The sequence below is a fragment of the Pseudophryne corroboree genome, chromosome 1, assembly GCF_028390025.1.
Source record: "Pseudophryne corroboree isolate aPseCor3 chromosome 1, aPseCor3.hap2, whole genome shotgun sequence".
Taxonomy (NCBI): Eukaryota; Metazoa; Chordata; class Amphibia; order Anura; family Myobatrachidae; genus Pseudophryne; species Pseudophryne corroboree.
The window spans coordinates 995,164,025-995,187,389 of NC_086444.1; the positions used below are offsets into that span (position 1 = coordinate 995,164,025).

Below are 23,365 nucleotides of genomic sequence, written 5' to 3' on the forward strand. Positions count from 1 at the left end.
TCTGCCTTGTCGGTGTGGTTTCAGAGAAAAATTGCGACTTTACCTGATGTTCATACTTTCACTCAGGGTGTGTTGCGTATCCAACCTCCCTATGTCCCGCCTGTGGCTCCTTGGGACATGTCGGTGGTTTTGGAGGCATTGCAGGAGCCTCCATTTGAACCTCTTGGTTCAAGCTGACCTTAAGTGGCTTTCCCTTAAGGTGGTGTTCTTGCTGGCTATTACCTCTGCTAGAAGAGTGTCGGATTTGGGTGCCTTGTCTTGTAGTTCGCCATATCTGATTTTTCACCGTGACCGGTTCTTAGGACTCGTTTCGGATATTTACCTAAGGTGGTTTCTTCGTTCCACCTTAATCAGGAGATTGTGGTTCCAGCTTTTGTCTCTCCTGATTTGTCTCCCAAAGAGCGGTCTTTGGATGTGGTACGGGCTCTCCGTATCTATGTGAAGAGTACTGCTTCTATTCGAAAGACTGATTCTCTCTTTGTTTTGTTTGGATTTCACAAACGTGGCTGGCCTGCTCACAAGCAGACCCTGGCCAGGTGGATTAGAATGGTGATTGCGCATGCTTATGTGAAGGCTGGTCTGTCAGCTCCTGTTCACATTACGGCCCATTCTACTTGGTCTGTTGGACCTTCTTGGGCTGCCCAACGTGGTGCTACCCTTGACCAATTGTGCAAGGCGGCTACGTGGTCCTCCGGGAACACGTTCATAAGGTTCTATGCCTTCGATACTGCCGCTTCCCAAGATGCTTCCTTTGGACGCCGCGTTCTTGTGCCCGCTACAGTGCGTCCCCTCCCATAAGGAACTGCTTTAGGACATCCCCATTGTCCAGACTTGTGGAGCCCAGTGTACCCCGCAGCAGAAAACGAGTTTTATGGTAAGAACCTACCCTTGTTAAAACTCTTTCTGCGAGGTACACTGGGCTCCACAAGGCGCCCACCCTGACGCACTTAGCTTCTTTGGGTTGATATGGCATTAGCCGCTGACACTTCTCTTGTCGTGAGAGTGTGGTGTATGTGGCTACTAACCGTTGTCGTCTCTTTTCCTGCTACTGCATTGGGCTGGTTAACTAAACTGAGCTCCTGTGCTGGGAGGCGGGGTTATAGAGGAGGCGGCGCTGTGCATTCTGGGAACAGTCAAAGCTTTGAGCCTGTTGGTGCCTCGGATCAAGATCCTACTCTACACCCCATTGTCCAGACTTGTGGAGCCCAGCGTACCTTGCAGAAAGAGTTTTAACAAGGGTAAGTTCTTACCATAAAACTCGTTTTTTGGACCAGAGCCAAACTATTTTCAACAATTATGAGGTAATTAATTTTAATGAAGCATAGAAACCACAACAGGAATAATGTACCATTTTTTGAATAATCCTTAACTTGTGGTATATATTTCGTTAGACACTGCATTTTTATTCTTCAACTACTGTAACATTGTTGAAACTTCCTTTACAAATGGGCTATATACGGTAATTGCAACCTATGCTGCAAATTCCTATTTTCAAGACCTTATAAATAACCCTAAACTTGATTAAGGGCATCATAATTTAATTGTATACAAAGCTTTAACGTGTCAGTAGACTAGTGCAATAGTCCTAATTACATTTGAAAATGGGCCAGAAGTCGAGCATAATGAACTCATGTTTTATTTCTTTTTTTAGATCAGTATTTTTTTCTGTATTTCAAAACAAGAACAATGAAGCAAAAGTTTTCTCTTATACTTTGAACATAGCATAGTATCATATACAGATCTAGAAGACTTTAGTGAATTGGCAAAAGTTCATTTAATGGATAATGTTATACTGTGTGATATTATTTTCTAACAAATGCGGTTTCCTGAGTCAAGTATGTAATAAGGTCTCACCCATCTGTAACGAATAGTGATTTGTAATGGGACACACAGACCAACAACAAACAGCAAACGCTTTATATTTAAACATTGAGGGTGAGGAAGTCAAAAATGAAATCTGTTCACGTTAAAAAAATAAAATAAAAACAGTTGTACACGTACTGTATTTTACACTTTAACGTGCCTTGCAGTACTGTCAGTGCCGTAGAATTGTGACCCTTTCTAGTCACTGCTTTCTTTTTCAAAAATTCTTATGCAAAAAGAACATGTTACTTAAGGGCATATCACCCTTACGTAACATGTTCTGCTATGTCATTTTCCAATGCTCTCCTGATGACATTCAAAATGGCAGTCAAACAGGATTTTTGGGGGGTCGTTTTAGAATCTAAAGTTGTTTTTGAGCAGGTTTAAGCTGTTGTGAATGGCAGTTTGTGGGTATAGTGCCAGCACCTAAAGTGGGAGTGGTGCAACCACTTCAACATGTAATTTGGTGCTTCGGCTACAGAAAGTGCCAGCTTAAAGACACAGTTTCTATCACTAATGCGATTTCAGTGGTACTTGAGAAAATAGATATTGTAACCAGTAAACAGAACTCAAAGCCCTTTTTTTTTTTAGTGTAATAGAAAAAGACAATAGAATTTATGGCGCCGCACAAAGAGCAGCGTGGGTAACTAAGAAGTCACCAACTTATAAATACAAACATACAAATATGTGACTTCAGGTGTGCCAAGGATTGTTCCAGCTGCTAATATTATCAGCAGTGGTCCCGTTTGACAGTTTTTTCATACAAATAAAGAAAAAAAGCACACAATGGTGTAATACTGTTTAGAGGGCTAACAGCCCATAATTGTCCAAACAGAAAATATGGGAATAGTGTCCAAGTCCCTTTCTAAAGTCCAGAATTCCCACTTCCGTAGTATCAATCAAATGTGATTTACATGAAACACAATGCAAACTCCCACATGTATAGTGAAACAAAGTGGTGAAAAGCTCATAAAGGTTCCTTTGCATCTTCTCTGGGCCACTCCAGAATTGATATGATAGCATAATTAATCCAATGGAAATATAAAACAGAATAAAAATAATAGCTATAATGCAATAATAAATTGCAAACACAAGTTTTTATTATAAAAGCATATAAGGGGGAGTATTCGTACCATATAGATGTGAGAATGCAACACACCACTGCACTGCAGAAGATGGACCCTGAATATTTATGCAAAAGGTATGGTAAATATGGATAGTACCTTGTACCCCAAAATGATCAACACTTCAACCGTTTCGGCGCACTGCGGTGCCTTTATTAAGATGGGTGCCTGTCACAAAGTGGGCTGGAAATAATATAAACACACAATATATTGCTGAAAACTTACATTATTATCTCTTTTTTTAAAAAGATATACCCAGCATCAATTAAAAATGTACACACTCAACCTATAGATGTAGCCATGCTCATCTTTGGTGTGATGCAGCATGTTGCAACACGGCTTGCTCTATGACATGCCAGGCTACGAAAGCTTCATTAATTCACTGGCTGCAAATAGTCGCAGTCTGGCATGGCTACATCTGTAGTATCCTGTAAGCACATTTCCATCCAGATCAACATAATAAAATAAGTAAATCACTCTGAAAACTTGCCAAGTTAGTAAGAACACGTTTGTATAGCCACCTTACTGTCTAGTAGCAATAAAGGTAATTCAAACAGTCATGCTACCTATAATGCATTGTGCCATTTGTACAGAGTCCTATCATCGTTTAGGAACAAGTCTAGCCAGATTCTGCAGTGTGTGTGTGTGCAAGGAAAAAAGGTTACATAGTAAATTATAAGCAAATGCTGTTGTCAACACAAGTGTGTTTGCAGCTACTGTATAATTGCTCTATACGTTGGTGTCCCATATGTATTCATGTACAGAACCTTCCTTTTCAAGAGTGGGTTTTCTAGCTGCAGCACGGAGACTGGAAAGTCCAGCTAAAAGCTCTGTACTGCTTAAAGTTTTGAGCACTTTTGCAAATGTATGCAAACCTGTCCAGTGGGGTTGGGGCTGTGAGACCGGCGGTGGGGATCCCGGAGGTCAGCATACAGGCCACGGGATTCCGACCGCAGAATGGCAGGTGGTGCAAGCGCAACAGAGCCTCTTGCAGGCTCGGTGGCTCGCTGCGCTAGGCACAGGTTCTATTTCTCTTATGTCCTAGAGGATGCTGGGGTCCACATTAGTACCATGGGGTATAGACTGGTCCACCAGGAGCCATTGGCGCTTTAAGTGTTTGAAAGTGTGGGCTGGTTCCTCCCTCTATGTCCCTCCTACCAGATTCAGTTTAGAAAATGTGCCCGGAGGAGCCGGTCACCGCTAGGGGAGCTCTACAGATGTTCTTTAGTAAAAGTTTATTTTAGAGTTTTTTATTTTACATGGAGGCTGCTGGCAACAGCCTCCTTGCTTCGTGGGACTAAGGGGTAAAGTAGTGTCCGCCCTGCGGGTCTGAGCCACTATCTCCGCTGACAGGACACTGAGCTCCTGAGGGGATCGATCGTTCCCCGCCACAGGAGATCGCTCACCCCAGCAGCATGCCGCCATCCCCTTACAGAGCCTGAAGATTGGTGGTGAGTGAGTCACCGACCCCCCATAGCAAGCGTGGGGGCCAGTGTGAAGATGGCGGCAACAGGGCATGGAGCGCAGTACTAACTGCACTCCAGGGCTTAGCAGTACATAGTGCGGCGCTGTGAGGGGCGCCCGGACCCAGCGCCTATACCCTACACTGGTCATACAGCCTGTCGCGGTCCCGGGATCTTTGCCAGCATAATTCCTCGGGCCAATATAATCCTATGAAGAGCGGGAAGATAGCACCATTTTGAGGGCGGAGATTTTCCTCAGAGCGGACCCAGCAGCGTTCAGCGCCATTTCCCTGCCTGCAAAACGCTGTCCGTGAAGAACAAGTCCCTCCAGAGCAATTTCATCTATCTCTCACGGTACCAGGGGGCTGTAGAAGGTGGGGGAGGCTGTATACAGGCTGTGTAACCTCTTAAGGTGCACAGTCAGCACTGCTTGGGGGTCTCCCTATACCTAAAAAGCACTGTGTGTGGGTTGGCTCGAATCTCTGTGTCTCTCTTGCCATTCTTGGGGGTGAAACTCTGTCTGCCCTCCCGTGTGTGTGTGTGTGTGTGTGTGTGTGTGTGTGTGTGTAGTGTCTGTGGTCTCCATGGTCTCCATTAAACTATGTCCAGGGACTCTGTGTCATATGCTGCAGAGGATATGTCCTCTCAGGATGATCCCATTCCATGTAAGCAGGATTGCACTGTTTTAGCACAGATACCAGCAAGGGAGCTTGAGTGGTTATCCTCTATCACATCTATGATTTCTCAGATTTCTACTAGGGTTGCACAGAATGAGTCTGCAACTCAGGCTTTACAGAGCTCTATGGCAGTCTGGCCCAGTTCTGTTACCTCAGGGCCTCCCGCTGTATATTCCCAAAAACGTGCTCTTGCACAGATTATGCAAGATGACACGGATACCGATTCTGACACTGAGGACGGTGATGGAGATGTGTTGAGGGGGGCAGCATCTCTTGCAAAAGGGGTGCAGTTGATGATAGAGGCCATTAGGGATGTGTTGAATATTACTGATACAACACCTGAGCAGGTTGAGGAGGCTTACTTTACTGAAAATAAGAACGCCTCGCTAACCTTCCCTGTGTCAAAAGAATTAAATGCTATTTCTCTAACGTCCTAGTGGATGCTGGGGACTCCGTAAGGACCATGGGGAATAGACGGGCTCCACAGGAGACAGGGCACTTTAAGAAAGAATTTGGATACTGGTGTGCTCTGGCTCCTCCCTCTATGTCCCTCCTCCAGACCTCAGTTTGAATCTGTGCCCGGACGAGCTGGGTGCTACTTAGTGAGCTCTCCTGAGCTTGCTAAAAAGAAAGTATTTTGTTAGGTTTTTTTATTTTCAGAGAGATCTGCTGGCAACAGACTCTCTGCTACGTGGGACTGAGGGGAGAGAAGCAGCCCTACTCACTGAAGATAGGTCCTGCTTCTTAGGCTACTGGACACCATTAGCTCCAGAGGGATCGTACACAGGATCGCACCCTTGGTTGTCCGATCCCGGAGCCGCGCCGCCGTCCCCCTCGCAGAGCCAGAAGACAGAAGCCGGTGACAGAAGCAAGAAGACTTCGAAATCGGCGGCAGAAGACTCCAGTCTTCATATGAGGTAGCGCACAGCACTGCAGCTGTGCGCCATTGCTCCCACACTAAACCCACATACTCCGGTCACTGTAGGGTGCAGGGCGCAGGGGGGCGCCCTGGGCAGCAATTAGAGACCTCTTAGCAAAAGTGGGCATATATACAGTTGGGCACTGTATATGCATGGGCCTCCGCCATATTTTCTCTAACGTCCTAGTGGATGCTGGGGACTCCGTCAGGACCATGGGGGATAGCGGCTCCGCAGGAGACAGGGCACAAAAGTAAAAGCTTTAGGATCAGGTGGTGTGCACTGGCTCCTCCCCCTATGACCCTCCTCCAAGCCTCAGTTAGATTTTTGTGCCCGGCCGAGAAGGGTGCAATCTAGGTGGCTCTCCTAAAGAGCTGCTTAGAGTAAAAGTTTGTTAGGTTTTTTATTTTCAGTGAGTCCTGCTGGCAACAGGCTCACTGCTACGAGGGACTTAGGGGAGAGAAGTGAACTCACCTGCGTGCAGGATGGATTGGCTTCTTAGGCTACTGGACACCATTAGCTCCAGAGGGAGTCGGAACACAGGTCTCACCCTGGGGTTCGTCCCGGAGCCGCGCCGCCGACCCCCCTTGCAGATGCCGAAAAGTGAAGGTCCAGAAACGGCGGCAGAAGACTCTTCAGTCTTCATAAGGTAGCGCACAGCACTGCAGCTGTGCGCCATTGTTGTCAGCACACTTCATAGCAGCGGTCACTGAGGGTGCAGGGCGCTGGGGGGGGCGCCCTGGGCAGCAATGATAGTACCTTATTCTGGCTAAAAATACATCACATATAGCCCCTGGGGGCTATATGGATGTATTTAACCCCTGCCAGGTCTCAGAAAAACGGGAGAAGAAGCCCGCCGAAAAGGGGGCGGGGCCTATTCTCCTCAGCACACAGCGCCATTTTCCCTCACAGAAATGCTGGTGGGAAGGCTCCCAGGCTCTCCCCTGCACTGCACTACAGAAACAGGGTTAAAACAGAGAGGGGGGGCACTTATTTGGCGATATGTATATACCGTATATACTCGAGTATAAGCCGACTTTTTCAGCACATTTTTCTATGCTGAAAAAGCCCCCCTCGGCTTATACTCGAGTCAATGGCTGCAGCAGACGCCGTGGGCTGTGTGGGCGTCCGCTGCAGCCGGCTCCAGGACAGACACTAGAGGTCATTATTGACCTCTAGTGTCTGTGCGCGTTGCTATGGGAGAGACGTCATGACGTCTCTCCCATAGAGATGATCGGGTGCCGGGGAGCGGGCGGCCGGACGGACGGAGCGAGCGGACGGACGGAGTGGAGCAGCGCAGCAGCAGAAGAAGCGGTCGGGAAGCAGGAGCGGGGCAGTGGTAAGTATTGTTTTTGTGTGTGTTTGTGTGTTTGTAAGCGGCGACGGGGGCACTGCAACAGGGGGCAAAGAAAGAAGGGGGCACTGCAACAGGGGGCAAAGAAAGAAGGGGGCACTGCAACAGGGGGCAAAGAAAGAAGGGGGCACTGCAACAGGGGGCAAAGAAAGAAGGAGGCACAACTACTGGGGGCAATGAAAGGGGGCACAACTACTGGGGGCAATGAAAGGGGGCACAACTACTGGGGGCAATGAAAGGGGGCACAACTACTGGGGGCAATGAAAGGGGGCACAACTACTGGGGGCAAAGAAAGAGAGGGCACAACTACTGGGGGCAATGAAAGAGGGGGCACAACTACTGGGGGCAAAGAAGGGGCATAACTACTGGGGGCAAAGCAACGGCGGCATGTTTTTATCTGGCACTGTGGGGGGATATCTGTTACTGGGGGTATATGTGGCACTGGGGGCACAACCCTAGCAACAAGCATTACCCCCTGGCAACAAGCATAACACCTACCGCATGAAACCCCTGGCAACGAGCATGACACCCTGAGCATGAAAACCCCTGGCACCGTACATTTCCCACCCTAGGCTTATACTCGAGTCAGTAATTTTTCCCAGTTTTTTGTGGTAAAATTAGGTATCTCGGCTTATATTCGGGTCGACTTATACTCGAGTATATACGGTATATATTAAAATGCTATAAGGGAAAAACACTTATATAAAGGTTGTCCCTGTATAATTATAGCGTTTTTGGTGTGTGCTGGCAAACTCTCCCTCTGTCTCCCCAAAGGGCTAGTGGGGTCCTGTCCTCTATCAGAGCATTCCCTGTGTGTGTGCTGTGTGTCGGTACGTGTGTGTCGACATGTATGAGGACGATGTTGTGAGGCGGAGCAAATTGCCTGTAATGGTGATGTCACTCTCTAGGGAGTCGACACCGGAATAGATGGCTTATTTAAGGAATTACGTGATAATGTCAACACGCTGCAAGTCGGTTGACGACATGAGACGGCCGGCAAACATATTAGTATCTGTCCAGGCGTCTAAAACACCGTCAGGGACGTTATAATGCCCATTTTACCTCAGTCGGTCGACACAGACACGGACACTGACTCCAGTGTCGACGGTGAAGAAACAAACGTATTTTCCTTTAGGGCCACACGTTACTTGTTAAGGGCAATGAAGGAGGTGTTACATATTTCTGATACTACAAGTACCACAAAAAAGGGTATTATGTGGGGTGTGAAAAAACTACCTATAGTTTTTCCTGAATCAGATAAATTAAATGAAGTGTGTGATGAGGCGCGGGGTTCCCCCGATAGAAAATTATTGGCGGTATACCCTTTCCCGCCAGAAGTTAGGGCGCGTTGGAAAACACCCCTTAGGGTGGATAAGGCGCTCACACGCTTATCAAAACAAGTGGCGGTACCGTCTCCAGATACGGCCGCCCTCAAGGAGCCAGCTGATAGGAGGCTGGAAAATATCCTAAAAAGTATATACACACATACTGGTGTTATACTGCGACCAGCGATCGCCTCAGCCTGGATGTGCAGCACGGGGGTGGCTTGGTCGGATTCCCTGACTGAAAATATTGATACCCTTGACAGGGACAGTATTTTATTTACTATAGAGCATTTAAAGAATGCATTTCTATATATGCGAGATGCACAGAGGGATATTTGCACTCTGGCATCAAGAGTAAGTGCGATGTCCATATCTGCCAAAAGATGTTTATGGACGCGACAGTGGTCAGGTGATGCAGATTCCAAACGGCACAAAGATGTATTGCCGTATAAAGGGGAGGAGTTATTTGGGGTCGGTCCATCGGACCTGGTGGCCACGGCAACTGCTGGGAAATCCACCGTTTTTACCCTAAGTCACATCTATGCAGAAAAAGACACCGTCTTTTCAGCCTCAGTCCTTTCGTCCCCATAAGCATATCTGCCCAGGGATAGAGGAAAGGGAAGAAGACTGCAGCAGGCAGCCCATTCCCAGGAACAGAAGCCTTCCACCGCTTCTGCCAAGTTCTCAGCATGACGCTGGAGCCGTACAGGACCCCTGGATCCTACAAGTAGTATCCCAGGGGTAAAAATTGGAAAGTCGAGACGTTTACCCTCGCAGGTTCCTGAAGTCTGCTTTACCAACGTCTCCCTCCGACAGGGAGGCAGTATTGGAAACAATTCACAAGCTGTATTCCCAGCAGGTGATAATCAAAGTACCCCTCCTACAACAAGGAAAGGGGTATTATTCCACACTATATTGTGGTACTGAAACCAGAAGGCTCGGTGAGACCTATTCTAAATCTGAAATATTTGAACACTTACAAAGGTTCAAATCAAGATGGAGTCACTCAGAGCAGTGATAGCGAACCAGGAAGAAGGGGACTATATGGTGTCCCGGGACATCAGGGATGCTTACCTCCATGTCCCAATTTGCCCTTCTCACCAAGGGTATCTCAGGTTCGTGGTACAGAACTGTCACTATCAGTTTCAGACGCTGCCGTTTGGATTGTCCACGGCACTCCGGGTCTTTACCAAGGTAATGCCCGAAATGATGATTCTTCTTCGAAGAAAATGGACGACCTCCTGATAAGAGCAAGGTCCAGAGAACAGTTGGAGGTCGGAGTAGCACTATCTCAAGTAGTTCTACGACAGCACGGGTGGATTCTAAATATTCCAAAACCGCAGTTGTTTCCGACGACACGTCTGCTGTTCCTAGGGATGATTCTGGACACAGTCCAGAAAAAGGTGTTTCTCCCGGAGGAGAAAGCCAGGGAGTTATCCGAGCTAGTCTGGAACCTCCTAAAACCAGGAAAAATGTCAGTGCATCATTGCACAAGGGTCCTGGGAAAAATGGTGGCTTCTTACGAAGCGATTCCATTCGGCAGATTCCACGCAAGAACTTTTCAGTGGGATCTGCTGGACAAATGGTCCGGATCGCATCTTCAGATGCATCAGCGGATAACCCTATCTCCAAGGACAAGGGTGTCTCTCCTGTGGTGGTTACAGAGTGCTCATCTTCTAGAGGGCCGCAGATTCGGCATTCAGGATTGGATGCTGGTGACCACGGAGGCCAGCCTGAGAGGCTGGGGAGCAGTCACACAGGAAAAAAAAAAAAAAATTTCCAACATCACGGCAGTCGCCCACGTAAACAGACAGGGCGGCACAAGAAGCAGGAGGGCAATGGCAAAAACTGCAAGGATTTTTCGCTGGGCGGAAAATCATGTGATAGCACTGTCAGCAGTGTTCATTCCGGGAGTGGACAACTGGGAAGCAGACTTCCTCAGCAGGCACGACCTCCACCCGGGAGAGTGGGGACTTCATCGGGAAGTTTTCCACATGATTGTGAACCATTGGGAAAGACCAAAGGTGTACATGATGGCGTCCCGCCTGAACAAAAACTGGACAGGTATTGCGCCAGGTCAAGAGACTTTCAGGCAATAGCTGTGGACGTTCTGGTAACACCGTGGGCGTACCAGTCGGTGTATGTGTTTCCTCCTCTGCTTCTCATACCCAAGATATTGAGAATTATAAGACGTAGAGGAGTAAGAACTATACTCGTGGCTCCGGATTGGCCAAGAAGGACTTGGTACCCGGAACTTCAAGAGATACTCACAGAGGACTCATGACCTCTGCCGCTAAGAAGGGACTTGCTTCAGCACGTACCATGTCTGTTCCAAGACTTACCGCGGCTGCGTTTGACGGCATGGCGGTTGAACGCCGGATCCTAAGGGAAAAAGGCATTCCGGAAGAGGTCATTCCTACCCTGGTCAAAGCCAGGAAGGACGTGACCGCACAACATTATCACCACATGTGGCGAAAATATGTTGCGTGGTGTGAGGCCAGGAAGGCTCCACGAAGAAATTTCAACTCGGTCGATTCCTGCATTTCCTGCAAACAGGAGTGTCTATGGGCCTCAGATTGGGGTCCATTAAGGTTCAAATTTCGGCCCTGTCGATTTTCATCCAGAAAGAACTTCAGTTCCTGAAGTCCAGAAGTTTGTCAAGGGAGTACTGCATATACAACCCCCTTTTGTGCCTCCAGTGGCACTGTGGGATCTCAACGTAGTGCTGGGATTCCTCAAATCACATTGGTTTAAACCGCTCAAATCTGTGGATTTGAAATATCTCACATGGAAAGTGACCATGATGTTGGCCCTGGCCTCGGCCAGGCGAGTGTCAGAATTGGCGGCTTTGTCTCACAAAAGCCCATATCTGATTGTCCATTCGGACAGGGCAGAGCTGCGGACTCGTCCCCAGTTTCTCCCTAAGGTGGTGTCAGCGTTTCACCTGAACCAGCTTATTGTGGTACCTGCGGCTACTAGGGACTTGGAGGACTCCAAGTTGCTATTTGTTGTCAGGGCCCTGAAAATATCGGTTTCCAGGACGGCTGGAGTCAGGAAAACTGACTTGCTGTTATCCTGTATGCACCCGACAAACTGGGTGCTCTTGCTTCTAAGCAGACGATTGCTAGTTGGATGTGTAGTACAATTCAGCTTGCACATTCTGTGGCAGGCCTGCCACAGCCAAAATATGTAAATGCCCATTCCACAGGGAAGGTGGGCTCATCCTGGGCGGCTGCCCGAGGGGTCTCGGCATTACAACTCTGCCGAGCAGCTACGTGGTCGGGGGGAGAACACGTTTGTAAAATTCTACAAATTTGATACCCTGGCTAAAGAGGACCTGGAGTTCTCTCATTCGGTGCTGCAGAGTCATCCGCACTCTCCCGCCCGTTTGGGAGCTTTGGTATAATCCCCATGGTCCTGACGGAGTCCCCAGCATCCACTAGGACGTTAGAGAAAATAAGATTTTACTTACCGATAAATCTATTTCTCGTAGTCCGTAGTGGATGCTGGGCGCCCATCCCAAGTGCGGATTGTCTGCAATGCTTGTACATAGTTATTGGTACAAAAATCGGGTTATTATTGTTGTGAGCCATCTTTTCAGAGGCTCCGCTGTTATCATGCTGTTAACTGGGTTCAGATCACAGGTTGTACAGTGTGATTGGTGTGGCTGGTATGAGTCTTACCCGGGATTCAAAATCCTTCCTTATTGTGTACGCTCGTCCGGGCGCAGTATCCTAACTGAGGCTTGGAGGAGGGTCATAGGGGGAGGAGCCAGTGCACACCACCTGATCCAAAAGCTTTTACTTTTGTGCCCTGTCTCCTGCGGAGCCGCTATCCCCCATGGTCCTGACGGAGTCCCCAGCATCCACTACGGACTACGAGAAATAGATTTATCGGTAAGTAAAATCTTATTTTTACACAGAAACGCGGGACAGAAGCCCGCCGCTGAGGGGGCGGGGCTTCTTCCTCAGCACTCACCAGCGCCATTTTCTCTCCACAGCTCCGCTGAGAGGAAGCTCCCCAGGCTCTCCCCTGCAGAATCACGGTAGAAGAGGGTAAAAAGAGAGGGGGGGCACATAAATTTGGCGCAAAAACAGTATATACAGCAGCTACTGGGTTAACACTAAGTTACTGTGTGACTCCTGGGACATATAGCGCTGGGGTGTGTGCTGGCATACTCTCTCTCTGTGTCTCCAAAAGGCCTTGTGTGGGAACGGTCTTCAAATAGAGCATCCCCTGTGTGTGTGGTGTGTCGGTACGCTTGTGTCGACATGTTTGACGAGGAAGGTTATGTGGAAACAGAGCGGGAACCAATGAATGTGGGGTCGCCGCCGACGGCGCCGACACCCGATTGGATGGATATGTGGAAGGTTTTAAATGATAATGTTTCTTCCTTGCATAAAGGGTTGGATAAAGCTGAAGCCTTGAGACAGCCGGGGTCTCAGCCCATGCCTGATCCTATGTCGCAGAGGCCGTCAGGGTCTCAGAAGCGCCCACTATCCCAAATTGTTGACACAGATGTCAACACGGATTCTGACTCCAGTGTCGCTGGCGATGATGCAAAGTTACAGCCTAAAATGGCTAAAGCCATCCGTTACATGATTATAGCAATGAAAGATGTGTTGCACATCACAGAGGAAACCCCAGTCCCTGACAAGAGGGTTTATATGTATGGGGAAAAAAGGCAAGAGGTGACCTTTCCCCCTTCACATGAGTTAAATGAGTTATATGAAAAGGCTTGGGAATCTCCAGATAGAAAACTGCAGATTTCCAAACGGATGCTTATGGCGTATCCTTTCCCGCCAACGGACTGGTTACGCTGGGAATCCTCCCCGAGGGTAGACAAAGCTTTAACACGCTTATCCAAGAGGGTAGCCCTGCCGTCACAGGATACGGCCACCCTAAAAGATGCTGCGGATAGAAAGCAGGAGGGTATCCTGAAGTCCATTTATACACATTCAGGTACCTTACTAAGGCCGGCGATTGCGTCGGCCTGGATGTGTAGTGCTGTAGCAGCATGGACAGATACCTTATCTGAGGAACTTGATACCTTGGACAAGGATACTATAGTACTGACCCTGGGGCATATAAAAGACGCTGTCCTATATATGAGAGATGCTCAAAGAGACATTAGCCTACTGGGCTCTAGAATAAATGCAATGTCGATTTCTGCCAGAAGGATCCTGTGGACTCGGCAATGGACAGGCGATGCCGACTCAAAAAGGCACATGGAGGTTTTACCTTACAAGGGTGAGGAATTGTTTGGGGACGGTCTCTCGGACCTGGTCTCCACAGCTAAAGCTGGAAAGTCACATTTTTTGCCATATGTTCCCTCACAACCTAAGAAAGCACCGTATTACCAAATGCAGTCCTTTCGATCACAAAAAGGCAAGACAGTGTGAGGTGCATCATTTCTTGCCAGAGGCAGGGGTAGAGGAAAGAAGCTGCACAATACAGCTAGTTCCCAGGAACAGAAGTCCTCCCCGGCTTCCACTAAATCCACCGCATGACGCTGGGGCTCCACAGGCGGTGCTAGGCCCGGTGGGTGCGCGTCTCCGAAATTTCAGCCACAAGTGGGTTCACTCCCAGGTGGATCCCTGGGCTATAGAGATTGTGTCTCAGGGATACAAGCTGGAATTCGAAGAGATGCCCCCTCACCGTTACCTCAAATCGGCCCTGCCAGCTTCCCCCTTAGAGAGGGAAATAGTGTTAGCTGCAATTCACAAATTGTATCTTCAGCAGGTGGTGGTAAAGGTTCCCCTCCTTCAACAGGGAAGGGGTTACTATTCGACCATGTTTGTGGTACCGAAACCGGACGGTTCGGTCAGACCCATATTGAATTTAAAATCCCTGAACATTTACCTGAAAAGGTTCAAGTTCAAGATGGAATCGCTCAGAGCGGTCATCGCAAGCCTGGAAGGGGGGGGATTTTATGGTGTCTCTGGACATAAAGGATGCTTACCTTCATGTCCCCATTTATCCACCTCATCAGGCGTACCTCAGATTTGTGGTACAGGATTGTCATTACCAATTCCAGACGTTGCCGTTTGGTCTCTCCACGGCACCGAGAATATTTACCAAGGTAATGGCGGAAATTATGGTGCTCCTGCGAAAGCAAGGGGTCACAATTATCCCATACTTGGACGATCTCCTCATAAAGGCGAGGTCCAGAGAGCAGTTGCTGATCAGCGTAGCACGCTCTCGGGAAGTGTTACAACAGCACAGCTGGATTCTAAATATTCCAAAGTCGCAGTTGATTCCTACGACTCGTCTGCCCTTCCTGGGCATGATTCTGGACACAGACCAGAAGAGAGTTTATCTCCCTATGGAGAAGGCTTAGGAGCTCATGACTCTGGTCAGAGCCCTATTAAAACCAAAACAGGTGTCGGTGCATCACTGCACGCGAGTCCTGGGAAAGATGGTGGCATCATACGAGGCCATTCCCTTCGGCAGGTTCCATGCGAGGACCTTTCAATGGGATCTGTTGGGCAAGTGGTCCGGATCACATCTACAGATGCATCGGCTGATCACCCTATCCCCCAGGGCCAGGGTGTCTCTCCTGTGGTGGCTGCAGAGTGCTCACTTTCTCGAAGGCCGCAGATTCGGCATTCAGGACTGGGTCCTGGTGACCACGGACGCAAGCCTCCGAGGGTGGGGAGCAGTCACAGAGGGAAGAAATTTCCAAGGTCTGTGGTCAAGTCAGGAGACTTGTCTTCACATCAACATCCTGGAACTAAGGGCAATATACAACGCCCAACGTCAAGCGGAGACCCTGCTTCGCTACCGAACCGGTGCTGATTCAGTCAGACAACATCACCGCAGTGGCTCATGTAAACTGCCAAGGCGGCACAAGGAGCAGGGTGGCGATGGCGGAAGCCACCAGAATTCTTCGCTGGGCGGAGAATCATGTAAGCACACTGTCGGCAGTGTTCATTCCGGGAGTGGACAACTGGGAAGCAGACTTCCTCAGCAGACACGACCTACACCCGGGAGAGTGGGGACTTCATCCAGAAGTCTTCGCACAGATTGTGAGTCGGTGGGAACTGCCACAGATAGACATGATGGCGTCCCGCCTCAACAAAATGCTACAGAGGTATTGCGCCAGGTCAAGAGACCCTCAGGCAGTAGCGGTAGACGCCCTAGTGACACCGTGGGTGTTCCGGTCAATCTATGTATTTCCTCCTCTTCCTCTCATACCAAAGGTGTTGTTCCAGATTGGCCAATAAGGACTTGGTATCCAGAGCTGCAAGAAATGCTCACAGAGGACCCATTGCCTCTGCCTCTAAGACAGGATCTGTTGCAACAGGGGCCCTGTCTGTTCCAAGACTTACCGCGGCTGCGTTTGACGGCATGGTGGTTGAACGCTGGATCCTAGCAGAAAAAGGCATTCCGGATGAGGTTATTCCTATGCTGATAAAGGCTAGGAAGGGCGTGACGGCTAAACATTATCACCGTATATGGCGAAAATATGTTGCTTCGTGTGAGGCCAGGAATGCCCCTACGGAGAAATTCCAGCTGGGCCGTTGGTTTCCATTAAGGTCCAGATTTCGGCCCTATCCATTTTCTTTCAAAAAGAACTGGCTTCTCTGCCTGAAGTTCAGACATTTGGAAAGGGAGTGCTGCATATTCAGCCCCCTTTTGTGCCTCCAGTGGCACCTTGGGATCTTAACGTGGTGTTGAATTTCCTGAAGTCACACTGGTTTGAGCTACTTAAAACCGTGGAGTTAAAATTTCTCACGTGGAAGGTGGTCATGCTATTAGCCTTGGCTTCAGCTAGGCGTGTGTCAGAATTAGCGGCTTTGTCACATAAAAGCCCCTATCTGGTTTTCCATATGGACAGGGCGGAATTGCGGACCCGTCCGCAATTTCTACAAAAGTGGTGTCATCTTTTCATATGAACCAACCTATTGTGGTGCCCGTGGCTACTCGTGACTTGGAGGATTCCGAGTTACTAGATGTGGTCAGGGCTTTGAAGGTTTATGTAGCCAGAACGGCTAGAGTCTGGAAAACTGATTCACTGTTTATCTTGTATGCACCCAACAAGCTGGGTGCTCCTGCTTCAAAGCAAACTATTGCTCGCTGGATCTGTAACACAATTCAGCAGGCTCATTCTGCGGCGGGATTGCCGCTGCCAAAATCAGTAAAAGCCCATTCCACAAGGAAGGTGGGCTCTTCTTGGGCGGCTGCCCGAGGGGTCTCGGCATTACAGCTTTGCCGAGCAGCTACTTGGTCGGGTTCGAACACTTTTGCAAAGTTCTACAAGTTTGATACCCTGGCTGAGGAGGACCCTGTGTTTGCTCATTCGGTGCTGCAGAGTCATCCGCACTCTCCCGCCCGTTTGGGAGCTTTGGTATAATCCCCATGGTCCTTAAGGAGTCCCCAGCATCCACTAGGATGTTAGAGAAAATAATATTTTACTTACCGGTAAATCTATTTCTCGTAGTCCGTAGTGGATGCTGGGCGCCCGTTCCAAGTGCGGACTTTTTCTGCAATGCTTGTATATAGTTATTGCTTACATAAGGGTTATGTTATAGTTGCATCAGGGTTGATCTGATGCTCTATTGTTGTTCATACTGTTAACTGGGTAAGTTTATCACAAGTTATACGGTGTGATTGGTGTGGCTGGTATGAGTCTTGCCCTGGATTCCAAAATCCTTTCCTTGTACTGTCAGCTCTTCCGGGCACAGTTTCTTTAACTGAGGTCTGGAGGAGGGACATAGAGGGAGGAGCCAGAGCACACCAGTATCCAAATTCTTTCTTAAAATGCCCTGTCTCCTGCGGAGCCCGTCTCTTCCCCATGGTCCTTATGGAGTCCCCAGCATCCACTACGGACTATGAGAAATAGATTTACCGGTAAGTAAAATCTTATTTCTCTGACGTCCTAGTGGATGCTGGGGACTCCGTAAGGACCATGGGGAATAGCGGCTCCGCAGGAGACTGGGCACAAAAGTAAAAGCTTTAGGACTACCTGGTGTGCACTGGCTCCTCCCCCTATGACCATCCTCCAAGCCTCAGTTAGATTTTTGTGCCCGAACGAGAAGGGTGCACACTAGGTGGCTCTCCTGAGCTGCTTAGTGAAAAAGTTTGTTAGGTTTTTTATTTTCAGTGAGTCCTGCTGGCAACAGGCTCACTGCATCGAGGGACTAAGGGGAGAAGAAGCGAACTCACCTGCGTGCAGAGTGGATTGGGCTTCTTAGGCTACTGGACATTAGCTCCAGAGGGACCGATCACAGGCCCAGCCATGGATGGGTCCCAGAGCCGCGCCGCCGGCCCCCTTACAGAGCCAGAAGACAGAAGAGGTCCGGAAAATCGGCGGCAGAAGACGTCCTGTCTTCAACAAGGTAGCGCACAGCACTGCAGCTGTGCGCCATTGCTCTCAGCACACTTCACTCTCCGGTCACTGAGGGTGCAGGGCGCTGGGGGGGGGGGCGCCCTGAGACGCAATAGAAACACCTTGGATGGCAAAAAAATGCATCACATATAGCTCCTGGGCTATATGGATGAATTTAACCCCTGCCAGAATACACACAAAAACGGGAGATAAGGCCGCCGAGAAGGGGGCGGAGCCTATCTCCTCAGCACACTGGCGCCATTTTCTCTCACAGCTCAGTTGGAGGGAAGCTCCCTGGCTCTCCCCTGCAGTCACTACACTACAGAAAGGGTTAAAAAAGAGAGGGGGGCACTAATTACGCGCAGTATTAAAAATACAGCAGCTATAAGGGGAAAAACACTTATATAAGGTTATCCCTGTATATATATAGCGCTCTGGTGTGTGCTGGCATACTCTCCCTCTGTCTCCCCAAAGGGCTAGTGGGGTCCTGTCCTCTATCAGAGCATTCCCTGTGTGTGTGCTGTGTGTCGGTACGTTTGTGTCGACATGTATGAGGAGAAAAATGATGTGGAGACGGAGCAGATTGCCTGTAATAGTGATGTCACCCCCTAGGGGGTCGACACCTGAGTGGATGAACTGTTGGAAGGAATTACGTGACAGTGTCAGCTCTGTATAAAAGACAGTGGTTGACATGAGACAGCCGGCTACTCAGCTTGTGCCTGTCCAGACGTCTCATAGGCCGTCAGGGGCTCTAAAGCGCCCGTTACCTCAGATGGCAGATATAGACGCCGACACGGATACTGACTCCAGTGTCGACGGTGAAGAGACAAATGTGACTTCCAGTAGGGCCACACGTTACATGATTGAGGCAATGAAAAATGTTTTACACATTTCTGATAATATGAGTACCACCAAAAAGGGGTATTATGTTCGGTGAGGAAAAACTACCTGTAGTTTTCCTGAATCTGAGAAATTAAATGAGGTGTGTGATGAAGCGTGGGTTTCCCCCGATAACAACTGATAATTTCTAAAATGTTATTGGCATTATATCCTTTCCCGCCAGAGGTTAGGGTGCGTTGGGAAACACCCCCTAGGGTGGATAAAGCGCTCACACGCTTTTAAGAACAAGGGCTCTACCCTCTCCTGAGATGGCCGCCCTTAAGGATCCTGCTGATAGAAAGCAGGAGGGTATCCTAAAATGTATTTACACACATACTGGTGTTATACTGCGACCAGCAATCGCCTCAGCCTGGATGTGCAGTGCTGGGTTGGCGTGGTCGGATTCCCTGACTGAAAATATTGATACCCTAGATAGGGACAGTATATTATTGCCTATAGAGCATTTAAAAGATGCATTTCTATATATGCGTGATGCACAGCGGAATATTTGCCGACTGGCATCAAGTCTAAGTGCGTTGTCCATTTCTGCCAGTAGAGGGTTATGGACACGACAGTGGTCAGGTGATGCGGATTCGAAACGGCATTTGGAAGTATTACCTTATTAAGGGGAGGAGTTATTTGGGGTCGGTCTTTCAGACCTGGTGGCCACGGCAACAGCTGGGAAATCCACGTTTGTACCCCAGGTCGCCTCTCAACATAAGAAGACGCCGTATTATCAGGCGCAGTCCTTTCGTGGGCAAGCGGGCAAAAAGTTTTCTCTTTTCTGCCCCGTGACAGAGGGAGAGGAAAATAGGCTGCAGAAATCAGCCAGTTCCCAGGAACAGAAGCCCTCTGCCAAGCCCTCAGTATGACGCTGGGGCTTTACAAGCAGAATCAGGCATGGTGGGGGCCCGTCTCAATGAATTTCAGCGCGCAGTGGGCTCACTCGCAAGTAGACCCCTGGATCCTTCAGGTGATATCTCAGGGGTACAAATTGGAATTCGAGACGTCTCCCCCTCGCCGTTTTCCTAAAGTCGGCTTTACCGACGTCTCCCTCTGACAGGGAGGCAGTTTTGGAAGCCATTCACAAGCTGTATTCCCAGCAGGTGATAATCAAGGTACCCCTCCTGCAACAGGGAACGGGGTATTATTCCACACTGTTGTGGTACCGAAGCCGGACGGCTCGGTGAGAACGATTCTAAATCAAAAATCTTTGAACACTTACATACGGAGGTTCAAATTCAAGTTGGAGTCACTCAGAGCAGTGATTGCGAACCTGGAAGAAGGGGACTACATGATGTCTTGGGACATCAAGGATGCTTACCTTCATGTCCCAATTTACCCTTCTCACCAAGGGTACCTCAGGTTTGTGGTACAGAACTGTCACTATCCGTTTCAGACGCTGCCGTTTGGATGGTCCACGGCACCCCGGGTCTTTACCAAGGTAACGGCCGAAATGATGATACTCCTTCGAAGGAAGGGAGTTTTAGTTATCCCTTACTTGGACGATCTCCTGATAAGGGTAAGATCCAGAGAACAGTTGGAGGTCGGTGTAGCACTATCTCAGGTAGTGTTGCGGCAGCACGGTTGGATTCTCAATATTCCAAAATCGCAGCTGGTTCCGACGACTCGTCTTCTGTTCCTAGGGATGATCCTGGACACAGTCCAGAAAAAGGTGTTTCTCCCGGAGGAGAAAGCCAGGGAGTTATCCGAGCTAGTCAGGAACCTCCTAAAACCGAGCCAAGTCTCAGTGCATCAATGCACAAGGGTTCTGGGAAAAATGGTGGCATCCTACGAAGCAATCCCTTTCGGCAGATTCCACGCAAGAACTTTCCAGTGGGACCTGCTGGACAAATGGTCCGGGTCGCATCTTCAGATGCATCAGCGGATAACCCTGTCACCAAGGACAAGGGTGTCCCTCCTGTGGTGGTTGCAGAGTGCTCATCTTCTAGAGGGCCGCAGATTCGGCATTCAGGACTGGGTCCTGGTGACCACGGATGCCAGCCTGCGAGGCTGGGGAGCAGTCACACAGGGAAGGAATTTCCAGGGCTTATGGTCAAGCCTGGAGACATCACTTCACATAAATATCCTGAAGCTAAGGGCCATTTACAATGCTCTAAGCTTAGCAAGGCCTCTGCTTCAAGGTCAGCCGGTGTTGATCCAGTCGGACAACATCACGGCAGTCACCCACGTAAACAGACAGGGTGGCACAAGAAGCAGGAGGGCAATGGCAGAAGCTGCAAGGATTCTTCGCTGGGCGGAAAATCATGTGATAGCACTGTCAGCAGTGTTCATTCCGGGAATGGACAACTGGGAAGCAGACTTCCTCAGCAGATCAGGCAATAGCTGTAGACGCTCTGGTAACACCGTGGGTGTACCGGTCAGTGTATGTGTTCCATCCTCTGCCTCTCATACACAAGGTACTGAGAATTATAAGATGGAGAGGAGTAAGCACTATATTTGTGACTCCGGATTGGCCAAGAAGGACTTGGTAACCGGAACTTCAAGAGATGCTCACGGAGGATCCGTGGCCTCTACCTCTAAGAAGGGACCTGCTCCAGCAAGGACCCTGTCTGTTCCAAGACTTACCGCGGCTGCGTTTGACGGCATGGCGGTTGAACGCCGGATCCTGAAGGAAAAAGGCATTCCGGATGAAGTCATCCCTATCCTGATCAAAGCCAGGAAGGATGTAACCGCAAAACATTATCACCGCATTTGGCGAAAATATGTTGCGTGGTGCGAGGCCAGTAAGGCCGACGGAGGAATTTCAACTGGGTCGATTCCTACATTTCCTGCAAACAGGAGTGTCTATGGGCCTGAAATTGGGGTCCATTAAGGTTCAAATTTCGGCCCTGTCAATTTTCTTCCAAAAAGAACTAGCTTCAGTCCCTGAAGTTCAGACGTTTGTAAAAGGGGTACTGTATATACAGCCTCCTTTTGTGCCTCCAGTGGCACCTTGGGATCTCAATGTAGTTTTTGGGTTCCAAAAGTCACATTGGTTTGAACCACTTAAATCTGTGGAGTTAAAATATCTCACATGGAAGGTGGTCATGCTGTTGGCCCTGGCCTGGGCCAGGCGCGTGTCAGAATTGGCGGCTTTATCCTGTAAAAGCCCTTATCTGATTTTCCATTCGGACAGGGCGGAATTGAGGACTCGTCCTCAGTTTCTCCCTAAGGTGGTTTCAGCGTTTCACCTGAACCAACCTATGGTGGTGCCTGCGGCTACTAGGGACTTGGAGGACTCCAAGTTGCTAGACGTTGTCAGGGCCCTGAAAATATATGTTTCCAGGACGGCTGGAGTCAGAAAATCTGACTCGCTGTTTATCCTGTATGCACCCAACAAGCTGGGTGCTCCTGCTTCTAAGCAGACTATTGCTCGTTGGATTTGTAGTACAATTCAGCTTGCACATTCTGTGGCAGGCCTGCCACAGCCAAAAATCTGTAAATGCCCACTCCACAAGGGAGGTGGGCTCATCTTGGGCGGCTGCCCGAGGGGTCTCGGCTTTACAACTTTGCCGAGCAGCTACTTGGTCAGGAGCAAATACGTTTGTAAAATTCTACAAATTTGATACCCTGGCTGAGGAGGACCTGGAGTTCTCTCATTTGGTGCTGCAGAGTCATCCGCACTCTCCCGCCCGTTTGGGAGCTTTGGTATAATCCCCATGGTCCTTACGGAGTCCCCAGCATCCACTAGGACGTCAGAGAAAATAAGAATTTACTTACCGATAATTCTATTTCTCATAGTCCGTAGTGGATGCTGGGCGCCCATCCCAAGTGCGGATTGTCTGCAATACTGGTACATAGTTATTGTTACCAAAAAATCGGGTTATTGCTGTAGTGAGCCATCTTTTCTAGAGGCTCCTCTGTTATCATGCTGTTAACTGGGTTTAGATCACAAGTTATATGGTGTGATTGGTGTGGCTGGTATGAGTCTTACCCGGGATTCAAAATCCTTCCTTATTGTGTACGCTCGTCCGGGCACAGTATCCTAACTGAGGCTTGGAGGAGGGTCATAGGGGGAGGAACCAGTGCACACCAGGTAGTCCTAAAGCTTTTACTTTTGTGCCCAGTCTCCTGCGGAGCCGCTATTCCCCATGGTCCTTACGGAGTCCCCAGCATCCACTATGGACTACGAGAAATAGAATTATCGGTAAGTAAATTCTTATATTTTTTTTAAAAAGCATTGGAAAATCCAGAGAAAAAATTCCAGATCTCTAAAAGGGTCCTGGTGGCGTTTCCTTTGTCTGTGGAGGATAGAAAAAATGGGAAAACCCGCCCATTGTTGACACATCTGTATCCAGACTCTCAACAAAGGTGGTTTTACTTTTTCCAGGATCCACCGCCTTGAAAGAGGCAGCTGATCGTAAAATTGATAATACGCTCAAATCCATGTACACGGCTTCAGGGGCTATATTATATCCCACTATTGACA

At 48.9% G+C, this 23,365-nt stretch overlaps 1 protein-coding gene across 10 annotated transcripts in view; it reads left to right on the plus strand.

Annotated features, from left to right (window-relative positions):
- Positions 1 to 23,365, plus strand: part of ANAPC10 (anaphase promoting complex subunit 10) — a 305,129-nt gene that overhangs the window by 243,599 nt on the left and 38,165 nt on the right. Inside the window, exon 6 of one of the 10 annotated variants that reach the window (XR_010177488.1) lies at positions 1,652 to 2,000. The exons of the other annotated variants lie outside the window; for them this stretch is intronic. The gene's annotated coding sequence lies outside the window, so the exon portion shown is untranslated. Of the gene's footprint in view, positions 1 to 1,651; positions 2,001 to 23,365 lie in introns of those variants that run through there. 10 annotated transcript variants of the gene reach the window in all.